The 21,672-nt window shown below is 40.9% G+C and overlaps 1 protein-coding gene and 1 long non-coding RNA gene across 2 annotated transcripts in view; one reads left to right on the plus strand and one right to left on the minus strand.

Moving 5' to 3' along the window:
• PLCB4 (phospholipase C beta 4) overlaps nucleotides 1-21,672 on the minus strand; it is a 472,346-nt gene that overhangs the window by 361,945 nt on the left and 88,729 nt on the right. The gene's annotated exons all lie outside the window — the stretch shown is intronic.
• LOC114008208 (uncharacterized) lies at nucleotides 12,476-19,529 on the plus strand. The gene is made up of 3 exons (XR_003549762.1): nucleotides 12,476-12,550; nucleotides 17,365-17,512; nucleotides 19,361-19,529. It is a non-coding gene; the product is annotated as an uncharacterized LOC114008208 (long non-coding RNA).

The raw sequence follows: 21,672 nt of genomic DNA on the forward strand, positions 1-21,672 counted from the left end.
TTTAACAGTGCCCTTGGTCCCTTTAACCTTGCAAAAGATGAATTTTAAAGCTGACATCGCCCCAAAAGTTTGCATTTTGAGCTGACAACCTCAGCTCTGTAGGGCTGAGGCAGAGACCCCTAATTTCGAACTGAAGTGTAAGGCTCAGGTGGGTTTCTGAAGAAGCAGCACGTGTCCTTAGTTGATGTTACCTTATTTCCTAGACTTACAGTAAACCTTTGTTTTCTTTATTGTCTTTCTTTCTCTCCCTTTCCTTCCTTCCTTCCTTTTTACTCTTTTCTTCCTTCCTTCCTTTCTTTTTTTCCTTCTTTCTTTCTTTTTCTTCTTTCTCTTTTATTTGAGATAAATTACTTATTGTTTCAGTGAAAAAAGACAAGTTAGCAGAGAAATTGACTTTAGAGTATAGTAACTACATTCTAATAGAATTGCCCATTCAGTCCACCAAGACCAACCACGGAACAAAACACTTGACAAAAAGAAAAAAGAACAAGCCAAAGAAGTAAACAAAACATTAACAATCCTGAGAAATAATTTTCTCCTTAACATTCTCTAACTCTTCATGCTGGCTGCACTGAATAACTTGTATTGTATTACCATTAACACATTCTACTAATATTATCCATATCACTGATCCGTATTTTATGAAGAATTATCAGTAAAAAGTAAAGAGGGTAATTTTCTTTAAAGGTAAAGCAGAATCCACAAAACTATAAGAATGCTTCCTAAAGGCCAGCCTTTGGCCAGTTGGTTAAGGCAACTGGATTCCATATGGCTGACTACCCAGTCTGAGTCTAAGACCTAGCAGTTTGAGTAACACACCAGGGACGTGAGCATGTGGGCCCCAAATTGCAAAAGTGGGAAAAATGGAGAAGGGATTGTGGCATGACCATGCTCCAGAGAGATGCTTTCTTATTCTTACTTTACCTCTCTCCCTCTCTGTCTCTTTCTGTCTCTGTCTCTCTCTCTCCACCCAGTGTACATGTCCTCTGACCACACACACACACACACACACAAGCTTCCTAAATTCTTTTATCTAAACATTTTATTCTACTCCAAGAAAAATATATATACAGAGTTAAACAGAAGCATGCTAGGTATAATTCAGAAGCCCTAACTGTACTCTTGTCTCTTCATTTAGAGCCAATAAGATGAACTTTATTTCACAGGATATAATTTGGGAACTGGTGATGCTTCATGATCCAAGTCAGACTTCCCTATCATCCTCACTCAGACCCTGGTAATCAATAGCTCCTGGCTTGTGCGATAAGCCAAACAGCATAAAATGATAGGTAGAGTATCGTCTGGAGTCAGACACACCTGGGTTGGGAGCAAAGCTATTTGATTTTTGGCAAGTTACATAACCTCTCTAGGGTTCATTTCCTCATCCCTAAAATAGCAACCAAAATGCCCACCTTACAAGGTTACTGAAAATAGGAAAATAAGAAAATCTCTGTAAAACATTTAGTATAGCTTTGGCATAGCAAATATTCAATAAACTGGAATAATAAGTAATTACTGTCATTATCCACTAATCGTATTACTGCTTGGCACAATATACCAGCCCCTCAACTCAAGCCTTGGTGAGGTCGCTGGTGGTGTCTTGCAATCACAGACCAAAACTTCTCGAATTTGAACGTGCACACAAATCACCCAGGATATTGCTAAACAGGTAGACTGTGATTCAGGAGGTTTGTGGTGGGGCCTGAGACTCTGCATTTCTAGCAAGTTCCCAGGTGATGCCAATGCTGCCAGTCCAGGAACTTCACTTTGACATCAAGGATCTGGACCACCTGGATACTTTCCACCACCCAGACTATCACCCCTCATGCACACCCAGCCATACAAGCTAAAATTCAAAACACGGAGTCTACACGCCAACATTATCTTCCCAATAAAACTAGAACTTTTCCTTCAAATATGGTAAAAACTGTGAACCACTCAGGACAATTGCTAAATATGGAATACAATTATAAGAAAGGCAAGGAATTGTCTGACCTGTGGAAAGAAGTTTGTGTTTTCTACTGAAATAGGCCTGGAATTAAACCCTATTATGCACTAGCCGCTTAGGCGGCTTTGGATTAACTATGAACCTTATGAACTTCTGTTTCTTTATTTGCAAAATGGGGATAACAATATCTACCCCCAAAAATGTAAGCTTTCTCAAATAGCAGCTGTCTGAAATAATTAACATCTCTATGTCCCTCCCAAAACCTGCCACACAGTGGGTGCTGGGAAGATGTCAGGTGCCTTTCTGCTTCAGACTTGACTGTTTAATTATGTGGTCACCAAACTCTGGAGTGCTTTCTGCTTTCATTCAACTTGGGGGCCCTTTTCTTCTCTAGTGAATTGTCTCAATTCACCACTCCTGAAGTCTTTTCACACTATTTCAAGCTGTCAGTTTAGTGATTTCCCAAGAGAAAGCACCTTATTTCTTAGTATGTTCTACTAACCTGCAAGACCTAAAGCCTGGAAGAAAACTATCTGTGTTCGACATGACTTCTCTCTTTTCTAAACCTTTGCTGGCTCCTTCTTTTCATACAAAAAGGGAAGAGCAGAAGTCACCTCTTCATTTGTCTCTAAAAGAGCCTATAACTCTCTTTTTCAGTCAGGGAGGCCGTTACTATGAGAAACCAGTCACTCCATGTGCTTTTTCAATTCCAAAAGCTGATTCTATTTCTTAAGGAAGCTATCAAATACACACACGTATGTACCCAAGCTCAGGCATGTGCATGCACACACGCACACATGCACATACACATACACATTCACTACATTATGGTTTCCTGTTACCAAACAAAAATTAGAAAATGCCAAAAATGTTAGAAGAACAATTTAACTGTGCCTTCATTTACTCTACATGTATCTATTGAGTGCCCACCATGTACTATGCCAAGGGCCAAGTGTACATTGGTGACCAAACATGCTCCATGCCCTTGAGGATCTATAATAACTATCCAGACCTTCTCTAATGGTATTCCCAAAGCCAAGACACATTTCCAGGTAGTTCTGGTTTCCAAACCCTAGCCCAGAGCAAAGCAGACAATTACAGCTGCATCTAAATATGCCACAACAAGACTTGAACAAGAGATGGTTGCAACAATTTCAACAGCTGTGCAAGGTCTGCTCAACACATGGCTACCTATTTGCAGCTATAAGATTTAGTATTAATGTTTAATATTAAAACTATATCATTTTGAAATGGAGATACTGAGCTAGATGAAGCCAGTTTAAGCTTGTTAAAACTTTTGCCAAGCTAAGCTATCTCTGTTCCTGGGTTCACCATGTAGGGAGCAGTCACTGCTAATAGAATCATCTTGATTAAGAATTCCTATACTGTGAAAGGCATCAGAAGAATGTAATCAGAATGCAAAGAAATTATGTGATCAGATAATCAGTAAAACCTTCAGACGCAGATTACTTTATTGTTCACATTGATGAATCATAATTATGTCCATAAATTGCTTTTACAGAGGCCTGGGAATTAAGAAGGTGATCCCTTAAAAACACACTGAATCTTTTTATTTTTTTTGGAGAGGTTTTTACTAATAGGGCACGTGCGCTCGCCAGACAGACAGAGACAGAGAGATAGAAAGCGAGAAATCATCCCCCGGGGAGATGGCCACGCCGCAATCCCTTCTCTTCCGTTCTCCTCTCGGGATCTTGGGCACGCACGCACACACGACCGGCGTGAGTTTTAAGCCACCGGGTCCGGGACTCGAACCGTGGTCGACTACGTGGGAGTCCAGCGACATAGCCATTATGCTAACTGCTGGTCCCAAAACATACTAAATTTTATCACTTATGTATTCCTGCTTTTTGCACCATAATGAACATATGATAATCCTCTGATAATCATGAATATCACACATATACAGAGAATGTCACCCTGCTAACGATGAAAGGGACACTGTTCCCGATGATCTCTGTTACATACCTGAAAAAGCTTAAAGCTCTAATGTTTCAACCAATAGGAATATATGTACGAAGGACAAAGCAAAGATCAGTTTAGGGCCGTTTTCTAAGTAGTTTATTTTCAACTTCAGGGGTAGCCACACCTTCTTAGATAATAACTTAGATAAAAATCACTCCTAGTCCTTCTCCATAAAGTAACCTAAATGGCTCTCCTATGGAAGTAGTGAGTGGCTTTAAGGTTAAGCTTGGCTGAATAATACAGCCTGAATTCATTTAAACATCGCTCTGCTTCCTTTTCCCCAAGACGTGAAGATGATGCATAAGACATCTTCATATTTTAGACAAGTGATTCCCAGAGCGTAGGAGTCTCTGACATTGATAAATTGCAAGGTGATTTTAGGTATTCACAGGTTCAGCATGAAATAACACTGAATCTCTTAATAAGAAAGTTGGACCCCTCCCTCTAATCAGATTACAACAAACAGAGCTCAGCTTTGTTTAAGAGCATGTCTTTAAATCTCTCTGTTTCTCTTTTAATTAAGAGGGGGCAGGCTCCTGACTCAAGGATTTGGCAGGTGGTGGCATCTATTATACTTAGAATTGAACTACACACTACTTACTGCACTTGGCTGTCACTTTTCAACTTTTATTGAATATCTACTATTGGTGCCATGTAACAGTTTTCCATTTAAGTCAATGGTGCGATGTTGCCTTTTAAATACATTGATTTGTGGTAAAACCAAAAAACAAAAAAAGTGAGAAATATTAACTAATAGTAGAAGTGAAATACAATCATGCAGGTGTTATCTACATGACTGATATTTGGGAAAGGCCATTCAAAAATCCTAATAATATAATGACTAAGCCTGGATGTGAATACTAGCTTTGCAATTTCTGCCTCAGTTTCCTCCTTCATACAATGGAGAAGGTAGTCCCTACCTTCAAAGGCTATTGCAAGGATAAGTAAATTGTTACAGGAAACGTATTAAGAAGGTACCTGACAAGACTTCAATATAAATTAGTTGTTACCTATAAAATACTAAAAGCTTATCAATTTATCTAGGTAAATGATTATATACTTAAATGTAACCCCTCTGACCTGTGAATTACAGCATAAAGTAAAGAGCGCACGGACTCTCATGTAGCTGAAAAGGAAATCTTGCTCTGATTTTTTGTTCTTGGTATTGCTTATTCTGTAATTGAAAATCAACACTGAGGAGTGTTTTAAATCGATGTGGCCCCCTCAGTCCCTCAGAGGGCAGAGTATCAACTACACTACCTTGAATTCCACACTACAATTTCCTTCCCTAACTATTTAAAAGTCCCAATATTTTAATGACTAAGCGCCAAAAAATGAGGCTTCCATTCCTTACCCATATGACACCAAGCAAAATATATGCACAAACAGGAATGTCATTACTACAAGTTTTAAGTATTTTTTGCCTGATTATTGTAGCTTCCCAAGAATTGCTATTGTCTTGAATGTTACCACAGTAAGTGACATTTTGCTTAAATTACAGTCACTTTACATGCAATGACTTTTTCTTTTGAGAGGTTTTCGCTATACGGTACGTGCGCTCGCCAGAAAGACAGAGACAAAGAGACAGCGAAAGATCACCCCCAGGGGGGATGACCACGCTGCAATCCTTTCTCCTCCATTCTCCTCTCGGGATCTTGGGCACACACTCACATGCGCCCAGTGTGAGTTTAAGTCACCAGGTCCGGGACTCAAACCGCGGTCGACTATATGGGAGTCCAGCGACATAGCCAGCTAACTGCTGGTCCCATGCACTGACTTTTTAAAAAGTGTTCTTGAATATAAAAGGGGGCATCCCTTACTTATCATTTTTTCCTGTGATGCTTCTGTCCTTGGCTTTTAGGACATTTATTCATGAGTTTAATTCAACCATCTTGAATGAATCACAAAAAACAATAGCAAAGTCACTTCACATTAATGTCATATACTTCCTCTTTTCACTCTATTTAAAGGATCTTTGGACTAAAACAGGGAAGGACAGAGGAGGATTATGGCATGGTGACATGACCTAATGACCCACAAGTTTCAGCCAAGCTCCGTATTCCCTATCTGAGCTAATTCAGCTTCCTAAACAATGAACTTGAGTTGACCAAGCTAGTCCCACTAGTTGTCCATTTTATTAGAACCCAACTAAACCAATGGGAAAAAAAAGACGAAGAAAGGAAAAAAAAAAGAAAAGAAAAGATAAAGAGATAACTCTGCAGCCAACATGAAGGAAAATGGTTAACAATGAAATTAATGCTGATTGCAAATGTAACCTTCAAGATGTGCAGAGCCCAGTAATCCCTCAAAGAAAAGATAATACAATCTGATTGCTTTTGAATGTCAAATGTACCTGCAAGAAATAGCTATGTAAATTGCCATGGCAGGATGTGTACTATGAGTCTAAAGTTCATTTCCAAAATTTAAGTCATTGTCCCCAACCTTCTCAATTCCATCAAAAATCAAACCTTTACTTCTCTCACTCTTCAGTTGACCATGTACTTACACCTACTGAGGCAATTCTTTCACATGAGAGAGGACTACAGGGTCATACTGCCTGGATACAAACCCCAGGTTTGTGTAAGACCACCATATTACATAACCTTTTAGGACTTCAATTCAATCATCTTAGAATGAGATTATGAAAATACTAACCTCATAGAGTTGTTAAGACCTGTACCCAGCACACAGCCAACACCATGTCAGAATACAGTGCTATGGATTCTGAGTGACTGTCATATATGACATTTACATGACTTCTTGATTTCACTGATAGATATTGCCATGTGCACACTGTATGGCTGTATGTTTTAGAGGGCTGTAACAGGCTCAACATTAAAGAGCTTAGCAACCAAGATATATTAACAACATCAGATCTGCCACTTTGAAACAAACTGGAGAGTAAGAACCAAAGTACCCATGGCAGATGACTGAAGGGACACTGAAAAGGCACAATAGCAGTCTTCCTAAAGACTACATAATTTTTAAAACTGTTAATAGCATTCTGATAATGCACAGTATGCATGATTAGAACAACTTAATACACTAAAACAAGGGAAATTGACCCATAAACAGTCTCCATTTACAACGTTTGCTATTGATTGCCCCAGAACATCCCTTATTCATGACTGTCAACTTTTTAAAGTTTATTTCTTTCATGAGACAAAGAGAAAGAGAGAGAGAGAAAGATCATGAGACAGAGACACAAGCATTGTCAACAGGGTTTAATGTTGTGATCTCCTCTCCAGCCTTTCAGCCAGTCGAGATGGTAGGCACATGCACGTACCTGGCACATACAGGTCAATCAGGGAACTGAACCCCGATCTCCCAGATGGCTTCTTTTAAAAAAAATTAATTTATTCTTCTTTTTCAATCTGACCAGAGAGAGAGAAAGGGAGAGTGAGAAAGCAAGCCGACAGTCCAAGACGTGAATGTGGGTCAGTCATGTAAGAATTCAGCATCTTAACCACTGCGCCACCTGCCAGGCTGGGCCCACACACAGCTTCTAGCATTATAGAGTATTGCACTACCACTGCACTACTGTGGCCAGACCTCCCTTTAGATATTATCTTTATTAACCTTAGATATTCTGAAGGCATGTAACAAAAGTGCAGAAGAGCCAAAGTGGGTCTTTAGCTCTAGTCCCTTAAGTTAGGCCATGTGTCTTACCCCCAGTCAGTTTAGACATACAATATAGAGGAAATGGGGCAAAACTGTTGTCCCAAAGAAAATCAAGTGATATCAAGAAGTCCAGCCACTAAAAAGTCTTTTTTTTCCCTTAGAGATTTTTGCTACAGGGTACATGCACTCATCAGAGAGACAGGAAGTGAGAAATAACACTCCCCTCAGGGAGCCACAATCCTTTCTCCTCCATTCTCCTCTCTGGATTTTGGACACGCATGTACATGCGCTCAGCATAAATATCAAGGCTCCAGATCCAGGACTCGAACTGCAGTCGGCCATGTGAGAGTAGATGTGAACCGCATTTGGCCTTGTGTAGGCAGAGCAACATAACCATTATGCCATCTGCTGCTCCTGCCACTGAGAGGTCTTATCTATCAGCTGGTGATTTCACTGAGCTTTGAGGATTCCAACATACTAAGACTGGTAAAAACAACCAATCTAATTTAATTCTATGACCATAGCTGCCATCGTGTTCAATGAAGAGCAATTCTGACTGGGTGTGTTTGTAGAAAGAGAGAAGGAGAAAAAGTACAGAGAGGATCAAGCATCCACACACACAAGTGTTCCTCCCTGGAACACAGCAGGAGATTGATTGCAATACAGCCCTTGTTTTCTGCTTCTCAGCTTTCCACATCCTTTGCTATATGACTTTGCAGCCTCCTTTCAGCCCGTGCACTTACTATGAGAAGTTTGGATTACCCTGCTGGAAGATAACAACCACATGGAGAAAATCCCAGGACTTCAACTGATATCAATGTAGACAACCAGCCCCAAGCTACATGCAAGGGAGTGAGCACACTCAGCCCAAATCAGCAAAGCCACCTCCCAACCAACTGCTGACCATAAATGTGGTCGCAGTAACCCCAGACAAGGCCACAAAAACTGCCCCACCAACTCAGGCACTTCTGAGTAGTAATAAAAGCTAGTTTTATGGTACTAAACTATAGTTTAGCCATAGATACCTAATACAGACATTTTTCCTGCTCCATCTCTATGCTGGACATGGGACACCTCCAGATTAAAAAAACACCTCCAGGTTAACAGTTACCAAATGAATTTCCTTAATATACTAAGGTCCTTGGGACTACCAGATGGCATAGCAGTTATGTCACTGGGACTCCTACATGGCTGACTGTTGTTTGAGTCCCAGACCCAGTGGCCTGAAACTCACACCAGGTGTGTGTGCGTGCATGTCCAAGATCCCAGGAGGAGAATGAAGGAGAAAGAACTGCACCATGGCCAACCCCCTTAGGAGTGATTTTTCACTTCCCTTCTCACTGTCTCTGTCTCTGTCTCCAGCAAGCGCATGCTCCCTAAGGTAAAAACCTCTTAAAAAAAAAAAAAAAGATACTAATTCCTTTAAGTACTAATAAGCTTTATATGGGAAAGAAAAAAGAGGTGGTCAAATACACACGGGAAATGTTGTTCTAACACCTAGAAGACTCCACTACGATTTGGCATGTGCATGGCACGTGGTAGTTGACCAATATTTTCTGAATGATGGGAAGGAAGTGTACTTCTCTGGACATTATTTCCTCAATAAAGGGCCAGAGTGAAGTATGTTTGGGAGCTCTGTATATTCACTGCACATCAACCCACTGGAGATTGAGGATTATTAGAGTCACGTACACCAATGAAATGCACCTTTTCATATTAACTCTCCCACTGCTAAATCTTTAGTGGTGGCATTAGTATTACAAACCCAAGTACAGCAAAATCTGTCAGTTATTACTCAACATCCATTCTCCTTTTCAGGAACAGGAGGAAGGACCTAATTTTACTCCAGCAGTGTGCTCAATGAAAGACTACATTTCTCAGTCTCTTTTGTAGCTAGGTTTGACCATGTGACCAAAAAAAGGGGGGGGGGCAGCAGGTGATGGGGTAGTAAATACACTAGACTCCCACATGGCCAATTGTGGTTCGAATGGGAGACCGAGTGGCTTGCGTTCTCACTGTATCTGTCTCCCTCTGTACTCTCTGGCCAAATTAAAAAATAATGATGATGAATAAAATAATGCTTAAAAAAATAGAGAATGAAAAATGGAAGTGTTCTATGGAATCCCAGGAGGACTGCAGAAATTGAAAGAGCTCCCTCAGTTAAGGGCTGCTTTCTTCTCTGTAATTCCTTCCTGCTGCACTTCTAGACTGCAAACATGACAGCCAACACTGATGGGGCCCAAAAGAAAGTAACCAAAGGAAAATGGAAGCCACTTGATGAGGATGTGGGGACAGAAAAGGGGAACCTGAACTCCTGATCATATTGCATGCCTAAATCTGAATTTCTTTTCCATAAACTTCCACCTTGTTTAAGTTATTTTTACAAATGTTTTGGTTAAAAACAGTCAAAACTAGGGCCAATAGATGACAAAGTGGTTAAGGCACTGGAATTCTATATGGTTGTCTGCAGTGCATGTTCCAGACTTGGAGGATTGTTTTCTCACTTTCCTTCTTTCTCTCTCTCTCTCCCTCTCTCTTCTCTCTCTCTCTCTTTACCTCTATCTCTCTCGGGTGACTACAGGAAATTAAATAATAATAATAAATAAATTTAAAAAAAAAACAGCCAAAACTAATCCTAACTAACACATCCAAGAAAAGGAACTCCTCAGAAGACACTTTTAGGAATCCCTGACCTTACAGCTCCCCAGACTTCTCATCGGTACCACACAGTTTATTTTGAAAATTAATTTTTCCTACAGAAAAGGAGGTGTTACTTTCATTTCAGTATAAAGAAAGTGACCAGATTTCCTGTTCTCCAAAAATGCCGAACGTTTATTTATTTTCTCCAAAAATGGTAAACACTCACCTTGTTTGTCTTTAGTTGATTATAATAATCAACTAAATTGAGCAGATACAGAGCAGAGAGCCAAATATTTTTCTTTTTTTTTTTCTTTGAGAGAGAGAGATTTCTATAATAGGACACATATGCTCACTGGAGAGACAGAAGGACAGAAAGTGATAAATCACACACACACACATCACCCCCCCCCCCCAGGGGATGACCACACCACAATCCTTTCTCCTCCATTCTCCTCTCAGGACTTTTGCCACACATGCATACCCACCCAGCGTGAGTTTTAAGCCACCATGTCCAGGACTCAAACTGTTGTTGACTACATAGAAGTCCAGTAACGTAACCATTACACCATCTGCTGGTTCCGAGAGTCAAATATTAAAAAGAGCAAAGATTAGGTTATCAGGAAAGTCATGACATATTTTTCTATGCAAAAATGCATCATGACCTTCCAGACAAACCAATACCAAGTGAATTCTATCTATGCCACTGCCCCTTCCCTAACCATATTATTCACTGAATGAAAAGGTACCTGGACTTCCCATTCTGTCTCTTCCCTGTGGCTTCTCTTTAAATATCCAATTATAAAGAAATTTATTTATTTAGCCTTTTTCCTCAGGGAAATCCAGAAATTAAATCACTCTGCCAACAAGGCCAGGAAAACAAATCATTTGTGTTGTGGCTGAGCCATAAGGCTCCCATCAGAAACACAAGCAGAGCCCGCACAGCTTTGCTCTCAAGAAGCCATTTGGGGGAAGATTTTTATGGCAACAGCTGAAATGTTTCTACCAAAACAACACCTACACTTTGCTAGAGTTATTTTCGGAGGAGAAGGTTTCCCCTACTGCTGTTTAAATTGTTCAAATGTGTATTTAAAAGTACAGGCTAGCAGTGAGTCTGGCAGCGCTGGCAGAAGGACTTCTCTGCCACTTTTTAGCTGGGTGACCTAGGGCAGGTCATTTAACCTAACTGATCTCCGGGATCATCAGAAAATGGGAATCTCAGCACTTTGGGAAGTTGTCTGAGGTTTGATGAGACAATGCATGCATGCTGAGCACCGGGCTACATCAGAAGTGTTCAAAAAAAGGAAGCCATGTGAATTCCTACCAAATTTGATACTAAAGACCTTGGATATCTTGGGGAATAAGAATTTGTGAATTATGAGCAAGATATATTTCAAGAAATTCCATTAACAGTAACATGAAAGTACAAATGTGGTTTGCAATGTGTGTGTAGAAGCCATGGAACCGTATTTATCTATATTTGATCCTCCACCTTCTAGGACAGGGTTGTAGACAGGAAGTCAGTAAGAACTCTCAGAATAACTAATCATAAAGTCTGTGTACTGGAATGTCTAGATGTAACTCATTAATAATGGTAACTAACGCTGTTGCTTCACATTCACCAGTGCTAGACACACTCCTCATGCATTAACTATTCGTCTGTCCCACTATGCGCTTGGAGTTGTACCAGCGGTATGGAGATACAATGCCCCAATCCCACGTCAGGATGGAAGGATGGATTACTCTGCCACTGCAAGTGATGCAGGCAGCATTCCCTCCACTGTCAGACTGCTCTAGAACATAGCTTTCAGCTAGAAAAAGTAGGTCCACTCAGGGTCAAGCATTTGCAATGGCAATCAGTGAATAAAGACCCAACCTTCCTCCAAACTCCCTGAGGAGTTGACTGTGGCTTCTGTTAAGACTGCATCTCATCTCAACATTTTCCTCTGCCCAGTCTTGAACTGGTCCTTTCCCCTCCACAGGTGTTGATCTCAAGAGTACTGCAGAATAAACCTCCGCACTCTAATCTCTAGTTTGGAGTCTGCTTCCTGAGAAAGCTAAATTGAAACTACAGAAGTATTGTAGTGACTTTCATTTTTTTACATAAAAAAAAAAGAGAAAATCTCAGAGAGGTTAAGAAACTTGTCCAGACTCACACAGATAATGTAGCTAGGATGAGGACCCAACATTCTAACACCAGAGACCACACTCTGAACCATTCTTCTCCATTGTTCAATCACATTCCAACATTTATGTACAATAAAATAAACCAGGTAACTGGATGCTATCTTCACGGTGGATTGCAAGAAGCAACTTAGAACAAGAGGAAGAATTACACAAGAAGGCAACCTCGAGAAAGAGGTATGAGTTCAAGTCAACCTGGAAACAGAAACTACTCTAAGTCTTTCAAACCAAGGGAGATGACAGAGATGACAAAATAGCTGTGGGACCACAGAGGAAACAGGGTGGTAGCCCAGAGACTGGCAACTGTGAAGAGCAGCTAGCTTTCCTAACATGGGGATGATGGGAGAGTGTGGTGCTAGCAGAGTCCAGAGTCCAGTGATAGAGTCTAAGGTAGCAGCACTGGCTGCCACTGAGGAAGGGGCAGTCTGCTCAGAACAGAAGCCAAGAAGGAGATACAGTTGTTCCTAGAGATATGCACACACACACACACACACACACACACACACACAAAGAGAGAGAGAGAAAAAGCTTTCCACCAGTGCCCCCCATTGGGAAAAACTTCCTGCAAGCCAGAGGGCAAAGGAGCCTAGGAAATGGGGTCTCTGGAAGATGTAGAAAGCAGGAGGAGGTCATGTCTCTAAGAACAAATTTGTGTTTGAGCAGCTCGAAAACAAGACTGATTGACAATGGAGAAATATCAAGAAATACTCTAAGGATAAAGCACGAGAAGATTAAAAAGCAGGTCTGTCTAAAGTAATTTAGTTTTATGGCAAGTAGCCCTAAGCAAACAGCAACAATAGGGCCTTACACTTACATGTGTAAGGCATGTACACACAGCTCTTTGCAAGGCACAGCACCGCATTACGGCACAGTTCAGTGGCCCACGTCTAAAGGAAGAGGCCATGAAGTTTCCATCACTCTTTGTTTAGTAACTCAGGAAAATACACGAGGTCTTCTAAAATGTGAATTATTTAAAAACTATACATGGATTTCAAATTTTTTACATCATTATCAAGTTGTATTCTTTTCCATTTTTCTATGAACTTTTTGTAGTTCCAGCATATGTATTATTTCAGAAGTATTTCCATTGTTAAAAATAGCTAGCTGAGGGGCCAGCAGGTACTGTGGTAGTTAAGGTGCTGGACTCCCACATGGTCCATGGCAGCCGAAGCCCCACATCCAGTAACTTAAAACTCATGCCAGGCGTGTGTGCATGCATGCCCAAAATCCCAAGAAGAGAATGGAGAAGGGAATACAGCGTGGCCATCCCCCCTGGGAGATGATTTCTCACTTTGTGTCTCTCTGTCTCTCTATGTCTCTCCAGTGAGTGAATGTGTAAAAATCTCTTTTTAAAAAAAGCTAGCTGACTCAATAGTGCTTAAAAAGGTAGAATTTCATTATCAAAATATGACTTACAAAGCACAAATTATTCCCCACCACTGTCAGCCAAACTAGGTGTTAATGTACCCGCTATTCTAGCTTGCTAGATCTGCCTGCACTGTTTTATTTGCTGTTTGACAAGGTCGGAGCTAGAACACAAATTTGTTCCTCTCTTCTCAGAAGTCTTCCATTGATTTTTCTGATGTAGCAGAAATTCTTGGTGGTGGGGGAAAGGAGCAGAGGACATAAAAGTTCTGAAAACAAAAATATATTACCAAGGATCTCCAATCACAATTATTCAGCAACCACTTAATGTTGAACTATCCTTACCCATTGACTTTCCTAAAGACATTAAGCAAGCTATAACTACTTTCTAGTCTTCTTATTTTTTAAAAGAATTACTTATTTAATTTTATTATTATTATTATTATTATTATTATTATTATTTTAAAATTTTCTATAGGGCACATTCACCCACCAGAGAGAAAGAGAGAGACAGAGGACAAGTGAGAAAGTGGGCTGCCAGGTGCGGGACTCGAACTATAGTCAGCTATATGGGAATCCAGTACCATAACCACCATTCCACCTGCTGGCCCTAAAGTCTTATTTTTAAAATTACTTATATTAGAGTCCCTCCAGAATGAATGTGACTCATTCATGTATAAAGACTGCAAATACATTTCAATCCCTTCTAAACCCCAACAAAGCTTCTTTGAAGTAAGTAAAACCCCAGTAGCTTGAAAGAAGATCTGAGTTCAAGGCCCATCTTTGCTTCTCACTAGCTATGTGAATTCACATAGGCCAATTAACCTTTCTGTGCCACTGTTTCCTCATTTCCAACATAATGCAACTGGAACTAAACAATGTCCACAATCCTTTCATCCATGAGTGGATTGATTCCACAGAAAGACAGTAATACTCTGTGTAGACCCATAAGAACTCTTCCTTGTCATGGCTAGACATCTATTTATGAAGCTGTTTATCAGAATTAAAGTACTGTCTATGGCCAGAGCACAGGGAAATGTCCAAACTCATTCCTTGGTCTCAGTTGACTGTGATCTCACCCAGCAGCGCCTAACTTGGGTTCTAGGGCAGTGTGATTATGAAAAAGAGCCCAATTCTTCTCTCTCTTCATAGCCACACCTTCTGCCATGTAACTCTACTGCTCTCTTGCCCTGTCTACCTTTGGCCAATAAGATATTAGCAAGCATGATACAAACACGGGCTTGAGAAGTGCTTGAACAACCAGGTTTGCTCTAACTGGTGCTCCTCTGCTGCAGCCAGGAGAACATGCTGGGTTTAGCAGACTTGAGGATGAGAGACACAAACAGCAGAAATGAGTCAGCCCAGTCTTACTAGCTTAAGCCATCCTAGATCAGCCAACAGCCAACCTAGCGTCCAGATATGTGAGCAAACCCAGTCAAGATCAAGAGTTGCTTGTTCAAACCACAGCCAAATCTAGGTACATGAGTAACATCAGCTGAAACCAGTTAAGCCCAGATCAAGACCAGCTGGGACCAGCAGTTAGTATAATGGCTATGTTGCTGGACTCCCGTGTAGTCGAAGGCAGTTCGAGTCCCGGATCCGGGGGCTTAAACTCAGGCTGGGCGCATGTGTGCGTGCGTACCCAAGATCCTGAGAAGAGGCCACTCCCCAGGGGGGGGGGTGATTTCTCACTTTCTGTCTCTCTCTTTCTGGCGAGCACATGCGCCCTATACCAAAAACCTCTTCAAAAAGAGAAAAAAAAAAAAAAAGAAGAAGATGATCAGCTGAAGCCTCCAAACTTAGAAGCTAAACACATGTTCATTATTATATCCTGCTGATGCTTTGTGTTTGCTTGTTATGCAGCATGACTATGGCATTAGATGGCTGATGCCGTTTCTCTGGAATACTAGTTCTCAGCAAGACTATACACTATTTTTAGAACAAAGGTTCCTCAGTGATAAAACAAGTTTAGAACATCCTACATACTTTTACACTCATTAGGGCTTTTAAGGTTCTACAAGTTCCATAATAAGGATGTCCGTTTATATTTGTCTAACACAAGTTTCCCACAGCCTATATTATAACACGGACACCCAAGTATGATGCCCTAATCGAATTCTCCTCCAGTCTTAGACCTCAAGTCTGGATTGAACCTGTACCCGACCTTCTTTACTAGTTAGCCCACGCATTTTATTTTCTCTTCCAAGATGGTTCATAGACCCTTCGAAAGTAAATGAACAGAACATTTTAAAAACACTCTGACATTACAAAAGGGTATACTGTTGATAGCTAAGGTCTAATTAGAAACGAAAGACGAGTGCTCCATAAATAACTGACATCCACACATCATCTAATTTCAACTTTCCTTTCCATTAAAACTTAAACAAGTGTATAAAGGTTGACCTTACCAATTCCCTCTTAAACATCCCTCAGAGGTTCCCGCATTGCCATTATCTTCTTATAACTGTTAAAAAAGTAATGGGGGAAGTCATTAGGCTGAATGTTCCAGCACCTCAGGTCCCTAGGTAAGCAAACCAAAAACCAACTCGATATAAATAAATAGTAAAACAAAAATTAAGCCTCAGCAACCAGAAATCTCCAACTAATATCTAACTAGGAACTTTTCACTTTAACCAAATGTTTTGTCTGTCTTGCTTCCTGTCTCATTCCTTATAAACATTTTCCCCCATGCACGCCTCAATGAAGCCCTGAACTGTTAATGCTCTGGTGCTGCCCAATTCATGGACTGCTGGTTGTTTGCTCAAATAAACTTTCTAAAATTTTAATGTGCCTAAGTGTATCTAGTATCTTAGTTTATAAGCCTTTGATGATGTGGACCCTGATTCTTTACCCATGTCATATCCTTTCTACTCAACCACTACTCCCATGGGTATCTGCCATCTCTATCCTGAACTACTGGGTCATCAGAAAAGGTATGAGGTAATTGTTTGTGTTTTCTATGCAAAAATGCATCAGGACTTTTCAGACAACCCAATACTTTCAGTTTTATCAGGTGGGCCACGAGTTACTACTCTGAAACTCTCCAGACTGTAGTCATATTTTATGTCAACTTGAATAATGCAGCTTAGAAATGAAATTATATACCTTCTCATATTAATTTGAGTCAGTGTAAAGCCCCCCAAACATTAAAGTTCTGTAAGAATTGTAGTTTCAATGCTGGCTGGGCAGAAGGCATGTGAAATTCTGTTTACCAAGTGGCCACAGGGTGGCGCCATATTAGCTGGTAAATGGAAATACCCACCATCTTTAGACAGAATTATTCTGAAATTGTAGGACTTCGGAAGTTGCACGGACTTCAGAAATACAACCCTCACATAAATGTGACCTCTAGAATATGGAGTTTGTCCTGCTGGAAACGTCTTCACCCTTTACCTAGGGTCAACCCCACATATACTGAGTTCATCCACCTAATGCCATCCTTTCATGATCAATTGAGACGGTACCTCTTCCTGGAAGCTTATCTTGAACCTCACCCTCACCCCAAACAGGCTGCAAGACCCTCTCCCATGGTAGAATTTATCAGATACTAAAATTTGTCTGCTCTAATTGTCTATTATTTGGTCTAGATTCCTCAATAAAAGACATCTTCACTTATTCCATTTTAGGTGGCTTGCACTGGATAATTAATAAGTATCAAAAGATCATGATTAAAGAGGATGGACCGTTGAAGACAACAAGCCTGATTTTTGCTGTACGTCCTCTTCATCTCCTCTCCCCTGCCCAACCTCCAGGAAAGATCATTACAAACACTCGGTAATAGCAAGGGAAAGAAGACACCGAAATAAAGAGCTGTGATAATTATATTAACTGGATAAGAGTAATCATTATACATTTAGAATTAATGTAGACCCACTTTTTTTTTTTTTTTTTGAAGTAAGAGAACTTGTCAAAAATATAAAAGACAACTGGGGTGAAAAAAAGTAGGACACATTAGAGTTTTCCTTTTCCTAATAAAAAAAAAGAACTGCAGTCACATCTTTTATTTTTTTGGAGATAAATTTTTTATCATTTTCCGAGAGTAGAGACTATCTTGAAGTGAAAGAAGGATGCACTCCAAGAATTGTGTTGCGATGACTGTGACGTCCCTGATGCAGCAAATAAAGCCACAGTGAAGTGACAGCTGGTGGCACAGTGGTTGGGGTAACTGGGTCTCACATGGCCAACTATGTGATTCAAGTCCTGGACCCGGTGGCTTGAAGAACATGCCAGGCACGTGTGCTTGTGTGCCCAAGATTAGGAAGGAAGAATGGAGGACAAGGGGACTGCGGTGTGGCTCTTTCCACCTCCCCCTGCTCCAGGAGGGTAGGGGGATGCTTTCATATTCTCCTTCATTCTTCCCCTCCTCTCTCCAAGAAATCACACATCCTCTAGGAAAAAAAGAAAAAAAAAAAGGGAAAGACTTTCTTAAGAACTCAGTGGTACAGATTTCCTGCTTCCCCCACCACAAAACTCCCCTGGGGAAATATTTTTTATCTCATTCGCTTTCACCTTGGACACAAAGTTTACTATCTCGGTTACCCCATGAGTTGTCCTCTTCAGTGAAGATAGAAATAAGTGCAAACACAGCTAAGACATTTTACAACCAGAAGGAAAAAAAAAAAAACCCTTCATCTCTAATGTTTCCTCTCACATGCTTTTTGACCCCTGATGAAACACACAACACACTGCTGACACTTTCAGGCAGCGCTAGGAAAATAGCTCTGCCATTGATTTAAACAGCCTCCCGGTTGGACCATGGTAGCCTTAGGAAATGTCACATGGATCTTTTCGTTATGTATGTGTACAGCTTTGTTCTCTGGGGTTTCATTTTATTTGAACTTTCTTTTGACCCCTGAGACACTCTATCTGAAAACAAGGGCTAGACAGTATTTTCACAAGCTAGAAATCTCCGAAACAATTTTCTACAGATTGTTTTAACTCTAAAGTTAAGCAAAGGCATAAATCTGCTGCTGATGTTTTTCAGGTTCCTATGTGTCATATTTCCCTACTGTCTGAACTCCTTTAATAGGATTACCTATGGGGCCAGCAGGTGGCATGATGGTTAAGGGCACTAGACTCCCAGATGGCCAACTGGGGTTCAAGTCCTGGACCTTGCGACATACTTTCTCTCTCTCTCTCTTTCTGTCACTCTGTCCCTCTCTGGTCAAATTTAAAATAATTAATTAATTAAATTTAATTAAATATTTTTTAAAAGACCCACCTAGAAATATAAGTGAGCTAAAATGTCACTGAGAGATACACCAAGGGGCATAGCAGAGCATACTGTGCTTGGTTCTCCGACCTATCAACCTTAAAGATGTGGTATAGTCCAGCCTCTTTGAGCAGTTCAGTCCTTTGGAAGCTTGTTAAACTTTTAAGAATTCATTTCTGCCTCCTAATGCCTGTTTTTCTGCATGCATTCTTTTAAAAGTCATCTGCATCCCCGGGGGGGGGAGGGGGGAAGAGATAAAAGAGATACTGAATAAAACAAAAAGCAACTTCAGAGGGATTTCTCAAGGAAATGCTCCCAAATAAAGAGTAATTTCTTCACTTTGTTATTTCTGTCTTTAACTCTCTTACAAAGTTTAATCCCTCAAGATTGTTTATTTTCTTCATTTATAGGAGTACCCACCAGGTAACCAAATCAAGATCTGTTCTGCAGAAGAAAACTCAGCCAGCTAATCCCCCAATTCTGCGAACCATAGCCACCAGGACTCCCACAAAGCACAACTGCATTCGCCCTGCACGTCTTGCCAGTGCTGCTCCTTAATTGGCCATGAATAGTTACAGTCAGCCCAGCAATTTCTGTACCCTGTATAGTATAATCTCTTAATATCAGTGGAGGGTTTAAAGGCCAGATTTTTAAATAGCATCCAATTAATAATCATAGTAATAATGAAAGAATTATCAAACTGCTATGTGAATTCTGACCCAAAGTGGAGGTTCAACTAAAGGAACTGGAACTGTTTGATGGCCTTTCCTCCCCATCATTCTTTACATCTTCCATTCAGTAATGGAACTTTCTGGAACCAGATAATGCAAACTGCTAAGATTTTACATGTCAGGTTCTCTTTGTTTAGTCAATGTTTGTTGAGCCCTGAATATGTGCAAATGTAAAAATCACTGACAGATGATGTCAAGAAAATCTCCACTTCACACAAAAAGCAGCTTCTCACAGAATATGTGCCAGTTGTTGGCTGAGTACCTGGTACTGTTCTGGGTATGGAGAACATCACAAGTGCACCATACAAACAGAAATCTCTGCTCTCATGGAGCCTCCACTCCAGAGGGGAAGGCTGACAACAGACATGTAAGGAAATGGTCTGGATATCAGAAGACACTTAAGGCTATAAAGGAAATAGGTGACAGCAGGGGAAGGAAACCTGAGTACAAGTTACAGGGATGGCAATGTTAACCCGGAAGTTACCACACTATTAAGGGGAGGGGAGACAGGAGGGTAAAAGAAGGCACCAACGGGCAAAGATTTGAAAGAGGCAAAAGAACAAGTTCTATACACATTGGGAAGTAAGTGTTCCAGGCCAAGGAAAAATGTTCAAAGTCCCTGGGGCAGGCATGCCTAGAATGTGAGGAACAGCAGCTGGTGGGGGTAGCTAGTATGGCGTGAACAAGGGAGAAGCAGTTAACAGATGAAGTCAGAGATAAACGGGAAAGAATCATGCCAGGCCCTGAAGGCCTGTGTAAAGGTTTTGGCTTACGCTTCCAATGAGGTGGGAAGTCACAGTAGGCTAGGCACCGGACGACATGATCTGACTAATTATCTTAAAAGGACCCCAGGGGTTGCTGTACTGACAGCAGACTGTAGGTGGGCACGGGCACAGGCAGGAAGGCCAGTTACAAGGTTATTGCATAATCCAGGTGTAGGAGGGTGGCGACTGGATGAGAAAATAGTGATGAAAGTAACACACACACTGGTTAAGCTTGGGCTATGTTTTGACTGCAGAACAAACAGAATTCTAAGGTACTGGATGTTACTATTGAATATTAGACATTCTTTTACTTCTCTGCTTAAAATTAAACCTGGTAAACCTCCAAGTTGTGTTCACTGGGTTTATTTAGTTCAACAGCTTCTGACAAACAGCTTATTCTTCCAGCCTTTATCTTTCAACTGAACAAGTTGTCTGCCATTGCTTCTAAGATACTCAATTCCTCTGGTCTACTCACCCCTTGGTATGGGTCATCCTTTTCTTCTTTTGCAAAAGATTTTTGCTATAGGGTGTGTCTGCTTACCAGAGAGACAGAGAAAGACAGACAAAAAGCAAGAAATCACCCCCTGGGGGCGGGGGGGATGACCACACCGCAATCCCTTCTCCTCCATTCTCCTCTCGGATCTTGGGGACACATGCACATGTGCCTGGCATGAGTTTAAGCCACCAGGTCTGGGACTCGAACCGCAGTCGACTACATGGGAGTCCAGCAACATAGCCATTACACCAACTGCTAGTCCTACTTCCAACCATCTTTATCTTAATCTCTGAAAGTAGAAAAGGAAAAACCCTAAGATTCAAAGGATATAGGGTCCTTGAATGAAATAGGGTCTCCATTATTTCCTGTTCCATCTTTCTTTCTTTCTTTTTTAGAAGTTTATTTATTTATTTCTTCCATGAGAGTGAAAGAGACAGAGAGAGACACAAGGACAGAGACAGGCATCCTCAACATGATCTGCATGCTATGACCAGTCTGAGCCCCAGTCTCAGCTGGCCCATGTCACTGGCATGTTCAAGGAGGCCCCAGGATGTGAACCTAGGACCTTGTCCCTGTGGATCCTGTCACACTATTGCTGTACAATCACCTGGAGTAGGGGTACTCCGGCCATCTGTTTCCCTTCTGCCATTTTGACTCTACCACTTTGCTTTCAGATAACAGCATGCCACAGAAGACCTGGACTAAAAGTTACAGTTAGGGTTATCTCCTGG

This window comes from Tupaia chinensis, unplaced genomic scaffold (genome assembly GCF_000334495.1).
Source record: "Tupaia chinensis unplaced genomic scaffold, TupChi_1.0 Scaffold000305_1, whole genome shotgun sequence".
Taxonomy (NCBI): Eukaryota; Metazoa; Chordata; class Mammalia; order Scandentia; family Tupaiidae; genus Tupaia; species Tupaia belangeri.